Here is a 20,744-nt window from a genome sequence, read left to right on the forward strand (position 1 = left end):
TTATTATTAGTGTGAAAGCAACATTCTCTTGTGGCTTTCTACATTTGTCCTAAGTGAAACCAAACTAATTATGATAGATTCTTATTTTTATGCTATCTTAAGCATTAAACATTTTCTTCTTATTTTATTCAGAATTTTAGTTGTTTTCAGTGGAAAGGTCTTCAGGGTGTTTAGGTTTTTATGCCACTGGAATAATACCGATTAAGTCTTAAAATTGATAGTAAAACTATATGCTTAAATATTTGCTAAATATATAAGGACAATCACTAAAGCTTTATAATAACCATATATAATTCCCAACCCATTTATTTATTTATTTATTTATTTATTTATTTATTTATTTATGAAATTTATTGTCAAATTGGTTTCCATACAACACCCAGTGCTCATCCCAAAAGGTGCCCTCCTCAATACCCATCACCCACCCTCCCCTCCCTCCCACCCCCCATCAACCCTCAGTTTGTTCTCAGTTTTTAAGAGTCTCTTATGCTTTGGTTCTCTCCCACTTCCCCAACCCATTTAAAAAACACACCGAATTTTACTAATTTGACTAAAGGCAGGGCAACAAATAACATTACTTTTCATCTAATTAAAAAAAAAGACTTTTATGTATTATTTCAGAGGACCTTCTAGAATAGGAAACATTCTACATATGTTTTTAATTTTGTTTCTAAAATCAAAGTTTTCTAGAAACAGTGTAATATTGTCTTCTCTGAAGGTACTAATAGAAAATTTTCATTTCTCTTAATGTCTGAGCTGGAGAAAGGGACTGGCATTTTGATTAGGCTGTTCATTATTAGCATTGTTATTCATCATTAGCTCTTCAACAGCATTTATTAAAAATGAAAATCTAACATTAAGGGGAGATTATTACTGACTGGTGGGATTTTGAGTATGTTTTTTTCCCCAGGAAAAATATTTTTTTCTGAACTTTGCTTTTAACACTAAGAGAAATGTCTTTTAAGTGCTGTGAAAATCTATTATACTTTCATGTTTGTGCTACACAGTTCAAAAATGCAGTCAGTGTCATTCCCCTCTTTGCAGTCATTTTGTTGTAGAAATAATGGAGAAATATGTTGCCACAAAGTCATCTTTATGTTGATGAGCTGGTAGTGGTGATAAAGACCTTGAAATACTCCGTTAATTTTCAAAGTTTACTTCAGGGTATTTACATTCATCACTCCTGAACAAGATAAAGATGTTATAGTTATCTTTGTTTTTTTTTCTTAAAATTGTGAATTGTCTTATGACGAATATATATATATATATATATATATATATGCATATATATATACATACTTGAAACTTGTTATTCTCTCATAGCAGCCTCCAGCTTTAAAATTCAATGAGTCTTTAGTATCAGTTATTAAAGGGGCCTTTAGTATATGGTGAATCTGTCTTAGATTCTGTCCCAAAAGATTTTCTAACTGAAGTATCACTATATGGCAGTTCCCTAGCATAGAACCAAGAATGGTGAGATATGGTAAGCCTTCATAGTCTTTGTAACATGCTTCCTAGAAAAAAAAAGAACCTTCTCTCTCTTGTGCAGTGTGATGAACAACTTAAAATCATACTGTTTGTAAGCTCTCTGATTTAGAATTCATGCCTATAAATCGCCTTTAATATGTAAATGTCTTGAGGAATCATTTGTAGAACATTCAGTTTAGAGGGTATGATTATATCCACTTAGAATAATACTCTGAGTTAGGTTGAGTTTATTTCCATCCTGCAGAGGAAAAACAAAACAAAACAAAACCACAAACAAATACACACACACACACACACACACACACACACACACACACAAAGAATGGAAAGATTTTTCAGCCATCCTAGCATGGATATTAATTAAATAATAGTGAGACCTCCATTGTTCCAGTCATTCATTTTATCTCTCTAGAAGATCTCTCTCTCTCTCTCTCTCTCTCTCTCTCTCTCTCTCTCTCAATATGTTTTATTGTCAAGTTAGCTAACGTACAGTGTACACACAGTGTGCTCTTGGTTTCGGGGGTAGATTCTTGTGATTCATCATTTACATACAACATCCAGTGCTCATCCCAACAAGTGCCCTCCTCTTTTAATATAGGCGCGCTGTTAGATACTGATAACACATAGATGAAACCTGTAATTCCTGACTATAAAATGATTATATGGTTGTAATTTTAGTCTGATAGAAAAGCAGAAGCTAAAGTAAATAATGAGTACAATAAAATAATGCTATAATATGAGTGTGGACATAATACAGCAAAAGCACAGGCAAAGGAAAACCTAATTGTATTGAGAAGTATTAGGAGAGACATCCTTGAAAAAGTATACAGAACCCTTGAATAACCCCTGAAAGAAGGAGTAGTCTTGCTAGTCACTTATCAGGGGCTAAGGATTGGATGGAGAGCAGAGTTTTTAAGTTGTGTGAAATGGCGTGTCCAAAATCTGAGAAGATAACGGAAGTTTGAAACATTAGGGGAACTTCCAGTATTTCTGGACTCATGGAGCAGAAATTTGAGTGCAGAGATGGAAGAAAAAGGGGCTGGAGATTGGAATAGGCCCAGTAGTCAAAGATTTTCCAAGGTTTAGGCTTCTACCTTAGAAAGTAGGTGGCCATTGAAAAGTTTAAGATAAATCAGAGGATTTGATTGGCATTTCAAAAATATAACTGTATTTTCACTGTGGTAGATATAACCATATGGGGCAAGATTTACTCATTACTTGTATATTCTCTGAGCAGTGTTAGAGAATGGTCACTGTATGAAGCCCTAGGAGTGTAAGAATAACACACTCCAGTGGAGTGAGGTGCACAAAAACCAAGCAAATATATACCCTTTAGAAATTAGAAACTCAATGAAAGAAAGGGCTGTAGCTGGAATGGACAGGGAAGGACACTCTTAGAACTTTCATTGCTATAAACAACATATTATGTGTGGCAAGCCTTACAAGTAATTATAGCAACTAGATTGTTGTGGCACTTGAGTTGAGAGTGCTGAGGAACTCTCAGGTAGTATTCAATCTGGAATTTGTTCTGTTACACCCCAATCTGGAAGATTTATAAAAACCTTTTCACCACAGGTGTACCCAGAAAAAATATTTTCATAGTAAGTATTTTTCAAGACTTGAGTTGAAAAATAGTCACACTTTTGAAGGTTATTTCATTGGTATGAATCTTCAAATAGGAATAGAAGTACTTGAGGTCTTTATTTAAAGATTTAATTTTGAGCAGTTACAAAGGTGTGGAAAGATACCGCACTGAAGTTAGAGTTGGAGGCCTGATACAACAGAATAATAAGATCTGAACTGGCAGAGATGACAATGAGCCATGGACTGGGGTGCTATACTAAAAGTGGGCCAGGGCGTAGTGTAGAAACAGCTGTCACAGAGAAATCTCCAACATGGAGCAGACATTTTATAAGCTTCTCTGGTCAGTGATGGGGGATATGTGATTCAGAACAGAATCATAGCCTATTATTTTTTATTTTACTGTGTGTGTGTGTGTGTGTGTGTGTGTATGTGTGTGTGTGTTGTTTCTTCTCTAACAACTGTATTTTATATGTGTGATTTTTAAAATTTTATTATGTCTATCTATATGCATTTAAGATATATAGTATAAAAATTATAAAATATAGATTTTAGTGTGTAGATTCTGTTTTTCATAACTAAAAAATTTTAAATGATATTCCAAGTAATCTTTTACCAACTTACCTGGATGGGTTAGATTCTGTAGCAATTGTATATACAAGGTGGGCAATACCTGATGATATATGAGCAAGACCTCTTCCCGTATGGCATGTTGGCAAGTAGTTAATATTTGTTAAATTAAAGGCATGTTTATGTCCTTTGTAAACTGTCATATAATAGTGACTAAGAGTGTTGGCTCAGCTCTCAGATGGCTTGGATTCCAATCCTGAATACGCCATTTGTTAGCTTGAACTTTAGGAATGTTACCACCTAGTCTTGCTTTCAGTTCCTTTACATTTAGAATGGGGAGTGAAATGCTACCTATATATATAGGCAGGTTTTAAGAATTCATTGAGACAATTCACAATCTCTGCCACATGTTAATTGCTCAATGTTTTAACTTCTGATTATTTAGCAAAAATATGTGCAGAGTTTCAGTAAAGAAACGTTATTTACTGTATAAAATCAAAAGTAAAGTCAGGAAAAATGGGCTCATTTTGCTCTGAATAAAGTAACAATTTCATGTTCAGTTACAAAGTCATCTTGTGGTGAAAATGAGGAGGAAGAAACCTCTAACTTTTATCCAGTTCAAGAAATTTAATTCAAAAGCTTTCAGGGGCACCTGGGTGGCTCAGTTGATTAAGTGTGGGGAATCTTGATTTCAGCTCAGGTCATTATCTCATGGTCCTGAGATCAAGTCCCTCTGTCCTGCTCTGTGCTGGGTGTGGAGCTTGCTTGAGATTCCTTCTCCGTTTGCTCCTCCCCTGCTCACTCTTTCTAAAAAAGGGGGTGCAGGATTAAAAAAAAAAGCTTTAGGTAATCCAGGTTCAGCAATGTGGATATATAGATAACACAGTATTCATATGGTATTCATTTTTAATGGGTTTATCTAGTTGACACATTGCTAGTTTTTATTAGCATTATCATTTGGATGGTCATGAATATGTTGGTTGAAGACTAAAATCTCTTAGCATGATTTTACTTAAGTGATTTCAAGAAATGTTCCAAAAGCCAAAGTTCATATTTATAAACTAAAATGCAAATAAAAGGGAATAAACAATAATATAGTAAATGAACTTTTGTTTAGTAATGTGTTCCCATTAGAATTATTGTCTTATTTGAGGAGAATAGTGGTGAAGAAAAAAAAAGAATAAACCTATATAAAAATTTTTCTTGTTTTTTTTTAATAATTTAGAAATGATGTCAGAATACAAAACTGATGACCACTATTTTACTTCACTCCTAGATATGTTTGAAATGTATCTGAAAAAAAAAAAAAAAAGAAAGAACTGTATCTGAATATTTAGGAACACAAAGAAATCTTGCTATTTCCAGGTCTAAAATGTTTGGCCACGTCAGGTAAAAATACCCTGTAATGAAATTAACTTTATTTTTTAAAAATTATTTGTACTTCTGTATGTCTTTAGAATATTTTAAACACCTTGAGAATAGTGACTATGTCTTACTCATTTTGTATTTCCTTAATGGTAAGGCACATCAAAGACTGTTCAACTCTCATAATGTTCATGACAATTTCACTTATACCAAATTTTACTCCAAACATAATGTGTTCTAATTGATTCTAATGTGAATAGTTATAAAAATATCTTCATTTAGAATTTCACTAAGAAATAGATTTTTCTGTCATACTAGGGCTTACTAGGAAGATGAAAGTGTAGGATGTTTTTAGCCTGTACTGACAGGGTTTCCAATCTGATATTTATTGATCTTTTGTAGATATACTAGCTATTAGAAAGGTTGAAAAAATATATTTGAAAGACCTGTACTACAAATGAAAAAGAAAAGAAACAACTGAAATTAGCTTTTCACAGCTATAAAATAATGAAAGCCAAATTTTGTTTGAAACAAGGTATATATTCTTTATTTTGAAAATAGTAAAGTTGAACAGATAGGCATTTAAAAACGATCTTCATGTGCAGTCTGTATTTTGAATAAGAATTGGTGTTGACGTTGAGTTTGGGGAAAAAAATCTTTGAATGAGTTATGAACATTTACAGTTAATATTTTGATTGTAGAGTGTGCTTTAGATACAGATATATAGAATATAATTATTTTGGCATTATTTCAAACAGAATACTTGAACTCTTTTAAAGTGTTATATTTTTCTCTTTAATGTCAGTAATAACTTAATTTTGCGTTGAAAACAACATCACTAATGTTAGACCAGAATCCCTAACAGAAAAGCTAAACACTGTTAGTACTATGAGGTTGATCTAACCCTTTAATCCTCAGATATCCCTTTAAAAAAAAAAAGAAAAAATTCCCAGGAGCAAACACTTCATTAAAACATCATGACTTATGCACTCCTTTTCCTCAACATCTTTCTCTTGGCAATGGAGAATAGATTTTTTACTGAATTTTGACTAAGTGGACATAAAAATGAATCTAATGCTTTGCCATTTTTGTTTTATTTGGGAAATGTTAAGAATTCAAAGTTTTATAATACATTCTAAGTGGCTTTTATATCTCGAGAGTAAAAGCCTTCAAGAGTGTTCCTAACATCCTACTTATACTTTTGCTAGGAAATGTTTGACTCTATATGCAACTTAAAAAAAATTATTTATTTATTTTAAGAGAGAAAGAGAGCATAAGCAAGGGAGAGGCAGAGAGAGAGAGAGAGAATCTCAGGCAGGCTCCACATGTCAGCACAGAGCCGGATGTGGGGCTCAAACCCATGAACTGTGAGATCATGACCTAAGCGAAAACCAAGAGTTGGACGCTTAAGCCACTGAGCCACCCAGGTACCTGACTCTATATGCAACTTTTAAAACTGATATTTTGTCAACCACTGAATTCTAACTAATATTGTTTATCATTGGCAAATATTTCAATATTGTCTTTTCTGTGAAAAATGTTAGTGTCATGTGGAAAGACAATTACATCCTTCAGCCTTACCAGACTCAGTCCTTATATTTTTTCTGGGATCATTTCTGTCTCTCTTAATTTACTTATGGAAGTGGGTATAGCAACTAAGACTACAATATAATTGTATATCTTGCTGCCATAAGAGGATTTTATTTTTAAGAAGACATCATTTGCTGCTTCAGGATAGAAGTAGATATTTTTTAGTGTCATATTTGTCCTAAATCCAGCTGTGCTACCGAGGTATCTGGTTTTCATTATTTTTGATGAGGAGAGCACTGTTCCTAAACTCAAATAAAGAAAGACATGTGAGTATGTTTGGTTGATGTTATTTCAACACTTAAGCTTATTATTAGCTATGACTTTCTACATCCTGGAGTCCATATACTTTGCCATTTCTGAAATCTGAACTCAGGTACACAGGACAGTTATTTAAACAGAGACACAAAAAATTATTATTCCAAAGTTATTATTTTAACCAAATGCAATTGGAACTCAGCAATTTTGAAATGTGTCATTTTCCCCCAAAGGAACTTCTGGGAACAGTGCCCAAATAAACTTTTATCTTCTGAAACAAAACTTGAAGTTTAGCAAAGATGTATTTCTTACCACACATACATATCATTATATGAAAAAATTAAAGACATCACATCATCCCTAGTGTCTGGATTAGTTGAGTTAGTATTCAATTTTAAATGAGAAAAGAAAATTTTTGTTAAATTGAGAGTCTCCCCCCAAAGAGAGTATCCCATTGCTGAGGGAAATATGTCACTAGAAGACAAATAGAGTTTATTTCAGAGATATTTGTGATCATTGTTTCTTAACCTTACCAAAAATATCTTGATGTTTATCTAAATTTAGATAAGAAAAGATAAAAATAATGGTTTAAAAAGTAGTTTACTTATTTCATTTATAAGGAACATTGTGTGTGCATCTGATTTATATCTATTTGTCTTTGCTCTTAATAATCTTTGTATCAGTCAATACACCCTTGAGAATTTTGTAATTCTCCATATATAACCACATATATATATAACCACATATATAACCACACACACACACACATATATATATATATATATATATATATATATATATATATACACTCACATATAACCAATGTGAGTAACTTCTATATCTTTAAGTACAAATATCTTTGGTCATATGTGATCTGTGAACTCATAGGTATTAATATCATTAAAATGAATCATTTGGAAACTTAACATTTGTGTATGAATTCCAAGGAAAGCTCAATTTACACTAATTCCGCTGCATGAAGACAATTGAAATGTCTTATATCTAAAGTCCAGCATTTATATTCTTTCTGGTTATTACTGACTCATTAGGGACAAAGCATTGACAAAGGTCCTAATGAAATTAGATTATGTTGTTATGGATTCAGTGATTTAAAACATAATTTGCACAATTTTCACTCTATACCAACATAAATTAAAATTCTTAAGTACTACCTCCATCTTGGTATCCCTCTGCTCAGAAAAATTTTGCTAACCCCCAAAATTCTATAGTGAAATTATTGCCTTTTGATATAGGAGGAGCTTATTTTACTGTATGCCTACCTGTATTTTCTATTTAAGCTTTGAGCACATTCATACATAAATTCTCACAAGTAGTCATATTTATTTATTTGTTAACTTCTGAAATTCAGTCTTTTCATTTCTAGCTCCCCAATTAATCATCCCTGGTGAATCAGGTGTAGAGGCTGGAAATTCAGCACCATGGATAGTTTTGTGTTGTTGAAGTCATTGGCTTGCTTTGATAGAGAGTCAGCCTTGCCTGACCTATGTATCCACCACTGATGAATCTACTGGCTCTCTGGAGCACAATGTCTGGTTCCTCCACCATCACCACTATGAAGAAAATGGTTCAACAGCTCTGACTGGTAGCCTAGTCAGGCTCAACCACGTGAAGGTTTCCTAGGCAGCTACAGATTTGAAACAATTCTGTCTGCAGAATGCTCAACATGACCCCCTACTGACTGGATTATCTTCAAGTATAAATTCCTTCAGACTCCAGAATGTCTGTTCATTTTTGTATGAATCTTTGGATGGTTTTCTAAACCACTTTTCATGAACCAGTGAATATTCAAAAGAGAACTAAATTTGAAGCCTGTACAAAAGCTTATCCCTATAACACATGCTATACTATACAAACTTCTACTTTTATCAGTCCTTAACATCTACTTTAAATTTTCATAAATTTCTATTTCACAGGGATAATTCTTTTATACACACTGGCAGCAGCATTCAATAAAATACTGAGTGTAAAAAGATAGAGTCAGTCTTGATAACCCTGCTTTTTTGAAAAAAATTTTATTGCAGTATAATTAACACACAATGTTATATTAGTTTCAAGTAGATAATATAGTGACTATGATTCAGCAATTCTATGCATTGCTTACTGCTAATCAAGATAAGAGTCTTAATCCCCTTTATCTATTTCACCCATCCCCCACCCCCATGCCCCTGGCAACCACCAGATTGTTTTGTTTTTAAGAGTCTGTTTTTTGCTTGTTTGTTTCTTTGTTTAGTTTCTTAAAGTCCACATATGAGTGAAATCATATGGTATTTGTCTTTCTCTGTTTGGCTTATTTCAGTTAGCATCATATCTTCTAGGTCCATCCATGTTCTTATAAATGAGAGCTCTCTGTCAGAATTTTTGTGGATCCTCAAACATCCAGTTTACGTTCTTGACTTTACTTTGAGTTTAACCCACGAATGTCAAGGAAAGCCTATTATCTTAGGTGTTTGCACTCCAAGTCATGTTGGCAGTGAAGTATGTCTTTTACATACATAATGTCTTTATCTGCATTACAGTCTCTAAGGTTTTTGACAGAGATCTATAGTTTATACAGCCTTATTAACTTATTGGCAGAGTCCAACTATATGTGTGTGTGTTGGACATAACTGGATCCACTTTTCATGTTTCAAGATGAATAATTTGCCTAGTTTTTCTTAGCTTTCCAGTTTATATTTACATTTAACCTGGCTGCATCTATTTTTGTAGTCAATTCTGCTTGACTAAACTACTCTTTATATTTTTCCTTCTTCCTGATTTATCTCTTTTTCTTTTTTTCTGTATCGTTTACTTTATCCCCTTTACTGGGACATGGATTCAACATGGTATCCACTTATTTTCTCTTTTTCCAATCAGTCTCTCAATTATCACAAATTAGCATTTGGAAATAGTTTTTTTTAATTAAAAAATTTTTTTTAGGGAGAGAGAGAGTGTAAGCGGGGGGGGGAGTGACAAAGGGGGAGAGAGAGAGAGAGAGAAAGAGAGAGAGAGAGAGAGAGAATTTTAAGCAAGCTCCGCACTCACCGTGGATCTTGATATGGGGCTCCATCCCACAACCCCAGGATCATGACCTGAGCCAAAACCAAGAGTCAGATGCTTAACTGATTGAGCCACCCAGGTGCCCCAAGAAATAGGTTTTGACAATGAAAATTATCATGGTCTTCCTGTAGTCAAAGTTGTATAAAAAATAAGCATTTAAAAATTTATAAATTTTAAGCTACTTTTACATTAGCAATACGAGGGATGTTAAAGAAATATGCTACATGACTTACTGTTGAGTAATACGCAAACTAATCAGAAATATAAGAAAGCAGGCACATTAATTTAGAAAAACAACATAAAGCAGAATAAGGACCAAATACTATGAAGAAATGGCTCCTGGGTAGGTTTTTGTTGACATGGAAATTTTTAGTTCTCTTGCTGAAATTTCTAATGTATGCCTTCACTTGCATGGAATTGATTGAATTAACATTTAATTAACATTCAGGCTTTAAAACCAAAGCTTCTATGTAAGATATCATTAGTGAAAAAGAAAGAGTACAACTCTGCTTTCCTTATCATCCCCAGACTTCTATCCCCCTACTCCTTGATCCTAGGCCAATAGGGCTCCTCAAGGTCAGGCCTTTTGGTCATGTAAATCCAACAAATAGGAACACTGTGTAGACAGACGTTTAGTTCTTTTTAGGCTGTTATGAGATGTTTACCCTATGGACAATGAGTTGATTGAAGTGTGAACAGGTCTTCCCTGGAGAGTCAGGGTCTTTTGTATAGGATCCTTCTATGTAGGATCCTTCTATCTATAATACTTGCAACCAACTTGGATGGGGATTTCTATTAGAGGGATTATGTAGCATAAATATAATTTCAAACTTTCCACCTTTCCCTTCTCCATGTTTTTTTTTTAATGGAATATTTCTGTTACATGTTAACCCACTATTAGGCACGAATCTGGATAGGCAGGTCTCTGAACACATTGCTCCGGCAAGACATTACAAGATAGCTGATGGTTCATTTTTATTATCACTGGTCAGTTTATGCTTGTAGCTAACACATCTTCTGGTTGACAGTTTCTTAACAGGCCTTATATAGGGCCTTTTATAAATATAAAAGATAAATACATCGTCAGCTGGTATGAAGAATGTATTGAAAGAAGTGAGAAAATATATACTTACTTGTGATTAAAGAGATCTTTTTCCTAAAGAGATTATAAAGATACATTAGATTGTGATGACCAAAGAAAAGAGGAAAGTATGAAATACACATTAAATTGTCCCTAATATCAGTCAACATTTTAAAATGCTTTTTTCAAGTAAGAAGGAAGGGGTATTTTCATTTACTGCCTCTTGTAGCACTTTTAACAACCATAGAATATAAGATATATTATTTTCCCAGAATTACATATAGACTGAAGCTTAGCTATCTTAGTTAACTAGCTTAATGACACAAAAATGTTTAGGTGTAGAACTGGGATTTGAACTCTGGCGTTTTTAGTTTGGAGTACAGATTCATTTTTTTCCCCTCTGCCCATTTTTTAAAAAATTTAATTCCCGTGTAGCCAACATACAGTGTTATATTAGTTTCAGGTGTACCAGATAGTGATTCAGCAGTTCTATATATTACTCAGTGTTCATCAAGACAAGTGTGGAGTACAGACTCAATCATAAAGCTATACTGCCTCTCTTGGCCAAAAGACTAAATGATAGTATGTAGGAATAATGAATAATTAGCTTCCAAAACTAACACAGCTTTAATAATTCTTAAGATAAAATATTTCACATGCAGAAACAAGAATATAGAATATTTTCACTCTCACAGGCTTAAGAAATTTTAATATTGTAACTACATTTGTTTAACATCATCAAATTAAAGAAAATATAGTTATAGTTACTGCCTTCTGGGAATTCTTCCTGATCCTAATTCCCAAACTTACTAGAAGGAAAAACTAAGAATTCAGTATTTATTAGCCTCATGCAAGATTATTTTTAAAAAATAAATTTATTCCATAAACTATTGTATCAAAATCATATATGATCATTTTAAAAATTTTAAATGTTATGTGAATGGCATGCTAAGTTCGAAATATTTTTGAGGTTAATGCATGATTATACATATACCTCTTAGTTTATTCATTTTAACTTATTAAGAGTCTTCTATTTTATGATTAGACCACAATTTTTCTGTTTTTTTCTTCGTTTTTCCCCAATTTTTCTGCTTTATAAACAATGCTGTCATGTATACAAGGATTGAAACATCCTCCGATTCGGTTACTCCTTTTCTGCATGTAAGGAGCTTAGAAGTCGCCACTCTATCCTAACAAGAAGTAAAAAGCTGGAAAGACTGAAAAGCCAGCAACTTTTCTTGGATCTGTAAGAGATGGGAGAACACAGAGTAAATCACTGTGCCCTGTAATGATTCTCCCAAGATTGGAGAGATAGGCAGGTGGATACAGGGATCATGGCTTCTCAGAGCAGAGACTTACCAGTGGAAAGTATAAGGGTAGGAAACTTGAACTGTAATTGACAGATTGTTGGAAGCTCAGTGTGGACAACTCTGAGAGTTAAAAACTCCAGGTCGACCCTGTCATAGGGAGATCTCTAGATCACTGTGAATATTACTTCCAGGAGCTTGACCAGTTCTCAACAGTAAATATTGGAGAAAAATTCCTTCCTTTTTCCAGCAGGGGACGAGGAAAAGGAACCATTTTGAAATACACCAGAGCACTCAGGAGAAATTAATCATCTGGTGTCTATTGTGCTGGGGTTTTACGAAAGCCTAACTTACTTGGCTGGGGAGGAAATAATTCCAATCAGATCTAGATTCCATATAAGAGAAGAGAAATATCTAACTTTAATCTACTCTAGCCATCTTGTCCTATTTAAGTTGGGTGGGGGGGAGGTATTGAGAAGCATGTGTGAAGTCCACAGGCCAGAGGCACAAGTTCATAAAAGACTGAGACTTAATTATAGGACTATAGACTGCTTCCGTCTCTCAACAGATTACCATCACATCACTAAAGGACTATTTACAATAGCTCCTTTTATTCAGGGCATCATGTCCAGCTATCAGGAGAAAGTTACAAGGCATACTAAACGGCAAGACAATACAATTAAGTGAGACAGAGCAAGCACCAAATCCAGACATGGCAGGGATATTGGAACGATCAGATTAGGAGTTTAAAACATCTATGATTAATATGCTAATTACTCTAAGGGGTAAAGGAGATGGCAAGCAAGAACAGAAGGGTGATGTAAGCAGAAAGATGGAAATCCTGACAAAGAATCAAAAAGAAATGCTAGAGATCAAAAATACAGTGACAGAAATGAAGAATAACCTTTGATGGACTTATTAGTAGAGTAGGTTCCTCCTATATTTATATGGTCTTTATAGAGACATGCTATAAATACCTGGACATTTCCTGGTTAACAAGATGTAAGAGGAATGAGATAGTGGGTGCCAAATGTGTCTCACAGGGAGTTATTGAATACTAATATATATTGAGGTTTTCATTCATTATCAGGACTGCAGTGTTGGTGTGGCTATTTAAATGCATCATGCTTTTAGAAACCCATCTTTGAAGTTCTTCATGTAGGAAAAAGAACCCTTGATATCATGGGAAGCAAAGCATTTAACTTTTATTCAGTGTACTCTAGGGGTAATTCATCTCCCAGAGAATTTCTAAGGCTGCTAATTCTAACAATTGGTACACTTCTATTGGACTTGACCTTTATAGTTTGGTCTCAAAACTATAGGCTGATTTTGTGAAGAATGGGTGGAAGTAAAGCAGTGAAGCCTTGTTTCTCTCATTTGTTGCACTTCTATCTAACCTGAGTCCAGGTGAGCTGGAGAGCTGGCTTTCTATATTTTGAGTTGTTACATATAATGTTTATTTCAGCAGCAATAGCTATATCTACTCAACTGCCCTTGAACCTTTGCAGAAAAGTTTTGTATGTTCATATTCTTGTTTCAGAACTTTGTTGCTTAAAAATTGCTCAACTGCTTTACTAAAAGTTGGCTTGATTTTCCTTACTGAAATCTGTAAACATGCCAAGTTTGAATTTTATGGCTTTAGAAGATATATGTATACACACACACACACACACACACACACACACACACACACACACACATATATGTATGTATATGCATATTCTCTGCATGCTGGCAAAAAGGTCAGTGTTCTTTTTCAAACTTGTATTTCATAGGTAGTTATGTGGCTTAATTTAAAAATTATAGGTAAACATAGGATGAAATCATAAAATTTTGGAATAATCACATTAGCCAATTTCTGAAAAAATAAACCTGAGAATCAAGGTTTTTAGCCTTAACTATTGTCATATATTTCCCATATTGCATAATGTGTGTGGGGGAAGCCTTAGACAGTAAGAAAATAATTTGAATCCAATTTGAATTAATTTTTCTGTATAGTGTAAAAAAGTGGTCCAGTTTCATTCTTTTACATGTTGCTGTCCAGTTTTCTCAACATCATTTGTTGAAAAGACTGTATTTTTTACACAGGATATTCTTTCCTTTTTGATTTTTTTAATGTTTATTTATTTTTGAGAGATAGAATGAGGAGAGGGGCAGAGAGAGAGGGAGACACAGAATCTGAAACAGGCTCCAGGCTTTGAACTGTCAGCACAGAGCCCAACGTGGGGCTGGAACCCATGAACTGTGAAATCACGGCCTGAGCCAAAGTCAGACGTTTAATTGACTGAGCCACCCAGGTGCCCCTCCACTGGATATTCTTTCCTGCTTTGTGAAAGATTAACTGAACATATAATTGTGGGTTCATTTCTTGGTTTTCTATTCTATTCCATTGATGTATGTATCTATTTGTATGCCATTCCATACTATCTTGATCACTACAGCTTTGTAATATAACTTGAAGTCCAGAATTGTGATGTCTCCAGCTTTGCTTTTCTTTTTCAAGGTTGCTTTGGTTATTGGGGCTCTTTTGTGGTTCCATACAATTTTTAGGATTGTTTGCTACCTCTGCAAAAAAATGCCGGTGCTATTTTGATAGGGATTGCATTAAATATGTAGATCAAAATAAAAAGCTTCTCCATAGTGAAGGAAGCACTAAAGGAACTAAACTAAACAGAACTAAAGGCAACCTATGGAATGGAAGAAGATATTTGCAAGTGATATATCTGGTAAAGGGTTAGTATCCAAAATCTATAAAGAACTTATAAAACTCAACACCCAGAAAACAAATTATCCAATTAAAAGTGGATAGAAGTCATGAATAGGCACTTTTCCAAAGAAGACATCTAGATGACCAACAGACACACAAGAAGATGCTCACCATCACTGATCACCGGGGAAATACAAATCAAAACTACAATCAGGTATTACCTCACAGCTGTCAGAATGGCTAAAATCAACAATACAAGAAACAGCAGGTATTTTCAAGTATGTAGGGAAAAGGACAACTGTTTCTAAATATATTAGATTTGGTTTTTATTGTAGAGCACACATATCAGGGCAAAGCACTACACACACAACTACAGATTATATTTGGGAAAAAAACTAAAACAAAAAAAACCCCCCAAAACTGAAAATGCTTTAGTTATGCAATCCTGACTTGAATCTTTGCTGGCAAAGGAGTTCTGGCTCCTGAGACGGGCTTCTTGATGGTACCTGCCCCAGATTTCTGCATCCTCAGTCCTGGGCCTCTGTAAGACAAGGTCCCTGGGGTGGTGGAAACCTAGGCACTGGGAGGGCCTTTGGCTCTCAGCAGGCCTGGGGCTTGGTCCTAGCTGGCAAGGAGACATTCCTAATGAATCTAGATCATCAAAACCTTGCAGCCTTTGAGGATCTGAGTAGGTGGAAACTGCTGAAGACTATTATTTTTTTCCTTTTGTTATTTCGTAAAAGCCCCTTCCCTAGCTCCCATGCCCTTAAGACAGAGGAGGCAGTCCTGAGCTCTGGCCTTGGATGCATGCTACAAGCAAACAGAGGGTGGGGTGTGGGTGCCTTCATAAGGGGATGACATGGAGGGACGGCCCAAGCTGGCCAATGTAGGAGAAAAGAAGGGGTTAGGAAAAAAACAGGAGACCAAAGGAAAAGAAAAAGAAAACGCAAAAGCAAAACAAAAACAAAAACAAAAAACCACCAAAACAAAAACCTTACTGCACACCACAACAATTTTCCATACCCCAAATGCTAGACTTGGAAGGATACCAGTCCTTCTAGCTAGAAACAGTTCCTTAAAATGCCCCAACCCTTGCAAAATGCAATGGTAAGTCTTGCATTGTTGGTGGGAATGCAGACTGTGGAAAGCAGCATGGAAGTTTCTCAAAAAGTTAAAAATAGTACTACCCTCTGATCCAGTAGTTGCACTACTAGGTATTTACCCAAAGGATACAAAATACTAATTCAAAGGGAGACAGGAGCCTGGATATTTATAGCAGCATTATCTACAATGGCCAAATTATGGAAGACAGCCCAAGTGTTCATCAACTCATGAATGGATAAAGAAGATGTGAGATCTATCTATATAAAATGAAACATTACTCAGCCATAAAAAAGAATGAAATCTGGCCATTTTCAATGACATGGATTGAGCTAGACAGTATTAGGCTAACTAAGTAAAATAAGTTAGATAAAGACAAACACCATATGGTTTCACTCATATGTGGAATTTAAGAAACAAAACAAATGAACATGGGGACGGGGGAAAACAGGAAAACCAAGAAACAGACTCTTAACTATAGAGAACAAACTGATGGTTACCAGAGGGGAGGTGGGTGAGGGGATGAGTGAAATAGGTGATGGTGATTAAGGAGTGCACTTGTGATGAGCCTCAGATGTTGTATGTAAGTGTTGAATCACTAAATCTACACCTGAAACTAATATTACACCATATGTTAACTACCTAAAATTTAAATAAAAACTTGAAAAAAATGAGATAATTGAAACTCAAAATAAGTTTTAAATTGTATCTCAATATATCATATCTTATTTTTAATGTTCAATAAAGACAGATACTTTTTCCCTTACATTGGGCTTGTTATCTTATTTTGTAAATGATTTTAGAATAGAGATAACTTTTTAGAAACTGAATATACTTAATCTTAGAATTCTATAGATTCTGTATAATTTTGTGATCAAAAATATTAGAGGACAAAAGAGGACTTACTCTTTCTTATTTGAGAGCTAAGTTTGGAATAAGACCTCTTAGACTGATCTAGTTGTTTGTTAGTGGACTGGCTCAGTGATTCTCTAAGGGTTCCAGTATTTTAAAGGAAGGAATCGGTCTTCGAGAATGTAAATCTCAATATGCAGAATCCATATCAATCTTAATTTTATGTTCTCCCAATATCTTGCATGATGCCTAGCACATACATAGTAAGTTTTCAAAAAGAATTTGCTGAATAAATGAATGGAGGCCTAAATAAATTATCTTTGACATTCCAGTATTTTAAAGGAATGAATCTGCTCATTTAAAGGAATGAATCTGTCTTCAAGAATGTTTATAGTTGGTGTGTATCTCTCAGATTTCTGCATTAGAATTGTAAGAACACCAGTAGGACTTGATTCCTTTGGTTAAGGGGTGATTATAGATGTAGCTGTCTTGTCATTCTTTAGTACTTGCTCAAGCTTTGGTCTCTTCTTAAACAATTACAGTCTATTTCCTTTTATTTCTTGAACCAATGAAAAATACTTCTATAATAAAGACCCCTATTTGTACTAGTTAGTGGGATATGCAAAAGTTGGGTGTTCTGTACATCCTTGGCATGGTTACCTAGTTGTTGTTCTCCTCCTTCTCCTGCTCCTCTTCCTCCTCCTCCTCCTTTTTATTTTTTCTTTTTTAATTTATCAGGCCATAATTCACTATATATCATGAATACCTGGCTAGCTCTCTTTCATGAGGCTTTTCGTTTCTAGAGTTTGTAGCATCCTCTCTAGCCTCTAGGCCCTTGCATATTATTTCTTTCTTATCCCTTTTCCTTGATTAGATAACTTTAGTAATCATTTAATTCTCAGCTTAGGCATTTAAATTTTTTTTCTAGGATGGCTTCTTTAATTCTGTAATTCCAAGCTAGATACCTATACTGTTTGCTCCTATTATTTCATGCATCTTATGGTATTGTTATTGCCAATTTGTTTGTCTCTCCCAGCTAGTCTCTCCTATTTTGGAGCAGAATCCATATCAGTCTTAATTTTGTGTTCACCCAATATCTTGCATGATACCTAGCACATACATAGTAAGCTTTCAAAAACAATTTGTTGAATAAATGAATGGAGGCCTGAGTAAATTATCTTGGACATTACTTTGAAAGTGATGTAGTTCCTTGATCTGTTATGAAAACTTGTTTCCTCATAATTCTCATATCCCCTCAATAAGCTATACACCATACAGAGATCCTCTGGTTGAGGATTCTTTATAGTTAGAGTGTAGTTAATTGAAACTTACAGATTTATCCTATTTTCTAGGAAGAGTTTATCTGAGGCGTCAATGAACTCAATAATTTTCTAGTTAGAAGCTGGTAACTTTGTCAACATTGGTTTGTGTAGAAGGAATAATATTAAATGATGAGGTCAGAGAGTACAGGAGTTTCAGGTTTTGCCATTTCCTTTTGATATGAGAATAAATAGGAAAAAGAAACTCAGACGCACTCCACCTGACAAGATTTTCTGACATAACGTTACCTAGAATACACTTTACCATTTAAAATACACTGGGTAGCATAGTCTTGCAACTAGAGAGTCCCAGGTTTTCTTGAGTAACATTCAGTTACTCTTCTATATTGTCTGGTTAAAATTATTACATGAGATGGCCAATGTGACTATGTTCTCAAATCTCCTTTTGAACTATCGTAAAAATAGAAAAGTGTGTGTGTGTGTGTGTGTGTGTGTGTAGTTTGTGTAGTTTGAATTTAATTCAGTCTTGGTAGGAAGGTATAATTGCAGCAAAAACTGCAAGTCTTCATTAATGGTTATTGTAGCATCTTACAAAAATAGGAGTCAAAGTACATAGATACTTTAGAAATATAAGACTTGAACAAGGCACTGCAATTTATTATTTTAGGTTAGATTATTCTAGGAAATATGTTCTGTTTCACACCTCTCTTTGCTGGAGCCTTTTCTTCCACTAGGGTGCCTTCTCAATTACACAAGCCAGAGTATCTTTAACCTTCACCTCTTCAAGACCTTTTATTCATGTGCCTTTCCAGAATTACCACAACTAACAGATATCCTTTTATCTTTCTGAACTACAAAATATTTTTTTACTATTATATTAGCAATTAATTGTGAATTAAATTCAGTGGATGATAATTCAACACATATTCATAAAAAAACAAAACAAATGTTAAGACTTTATACTCCAAAATTGTCCACAATATTTTCATTAGATTACTCTATTGACTTTTTGTTACTACTTTTCATTATTACCATATTGACCACTCTAATAAAACTTGAAGTTTCCTCCCTAGCATATATTTCAATCTTCTGCCTTTGTACGGTATCCATGGAATATGGATGATATGAACTTTATCTTCAGCCTCGGTGGTTGACTCTGATTAATAATTGCCAGTCAATATAATCTTATTGATTGGTTCAAGGATGGACTGTAACTGAAGCCTAACTAATTACTTGATATTTTCATAGCCACAGTGATTATTTTGGTTTGGTCCAAATAGGACTTTGTTTGATAGTTGAGTATGAAGAAGCCCTCTTTCTTGTGGTGTGCAGATATGAACCTGGAGACACTGCAGCCATTTTACCACTGTAAGAAAAGGCAGCATGAGAATTAAGTCAACTTAGATACCTAATCAAAATTGAAATTCATTTATCTGTGTGCGCTCCATTGATATTAATTAATAAACTATCTTAATCTTGAATTTTCTGATTCTTGCAAATGAAAAGAGCCTAATTGACAACTCCCAAATGGACAGGAAGTAGAACAGAGTCTGTGTCTCATACTTCTTTATGTCCCAGCAGCTAGGAAATACCTGATCACAGGAGTTGTTTAGTTATTTGTACTGATTTGAGTTGTTGACAATATTGGTGATGAACTCCAGGCCTCCAGTTTCTTTTTTTTTTTTAATTTTTTTCAACGTTTATTTATTTTTGGGACAGAGAGAGACAGAGCATGAACGGGGGAGGGGCAGAGAGAGAGAGGGAGACACAGAATCGGAAACAGGCTCCAGGCTCTGAGCCATCAGCCCAGAGCCCGACGCGGGGCTCCAACTCCTGGACCTCGAGAGCGTGACCTGGCTGAAGTCGGACGCTTAACCGTCTGCGCCACCCAGGCGCCCCATAGGCCTCCAGTTTCAAAGCTCATCACAGCTGACATCATTGAGAAAATCATCTATTTCCAGAGGCAAATTTCAAAAATATCTGAACTAAGAAGTTTGCTACATTTCCTGGGATGTGTGTATTACCAGCTGAGAGCTAAAAGAATATATACCTAAACAAATTCTTGGAATATTCATTTTATGGTAATACATCATAGGATTGATGAAAAGAAAAAGGTTGCCATGTTTCAATTCTAGGATATAACTTTCTTATTAGGAAATTATAAGATATATTTAGTAAAAAAATTGTAAGATATGTGGTCTTTAATAAGGAACTAATCTTGCCACTTGTAATGGACATTTCTGGTTCATCAGCTGGATTTTGACGTGTTCTCCTCCTCCTTAAAATCATTTTATGGTGTTTTAGGTACTTCAGTTTGGGAGTAGCAGGCTGGGGCCAGCTTACCTTCTTGAAAGAATGATTTAAAAAGAGTAAAGCTGTATCAAGTAACTTAGATTTCTAAGAGTCATTTTTAGAAACAATTGCATAACATTTTCATTGTATATGTAATATAGCCACATTAAGAAATATAAAATGAAGAAAAACAGGAACGCTAATGCAATTAGCATTAT

General features: G+C 34.5%; 1 pseudogene; it reads left to right on the top strand.

Moving 5' to 3' along the window:
• Positions 1-8,395: 8,395 nt before the first annotated feature.
• LOC125153803 (guanine nucleotide-binding protein G(I)/G(S)/G(O) subunit gamma-5-like) lies at positions 8,396-8,643 on the top strand (annotated as a pseudogene).
• Positions 8,644-20,744: the final 12,101 nt, after the last annotated feature.

Source organism: Prionailurus viverrinus, chromosome A2 (assembly GCF_022837055.1).
Source record: "Prionailurus viverrinus isolate Anna chromosome A2, UM_Priviv_1.0, whole genome shotgun sequence".
In the NCBI taxonomy this organism is placed as follows: domain Eukaryota; kingdom Metazoa; phylum Chordata; class Mammalia; order Carnivora; family Felidae; genus Prionailurus; species Prionailurus viverrinus.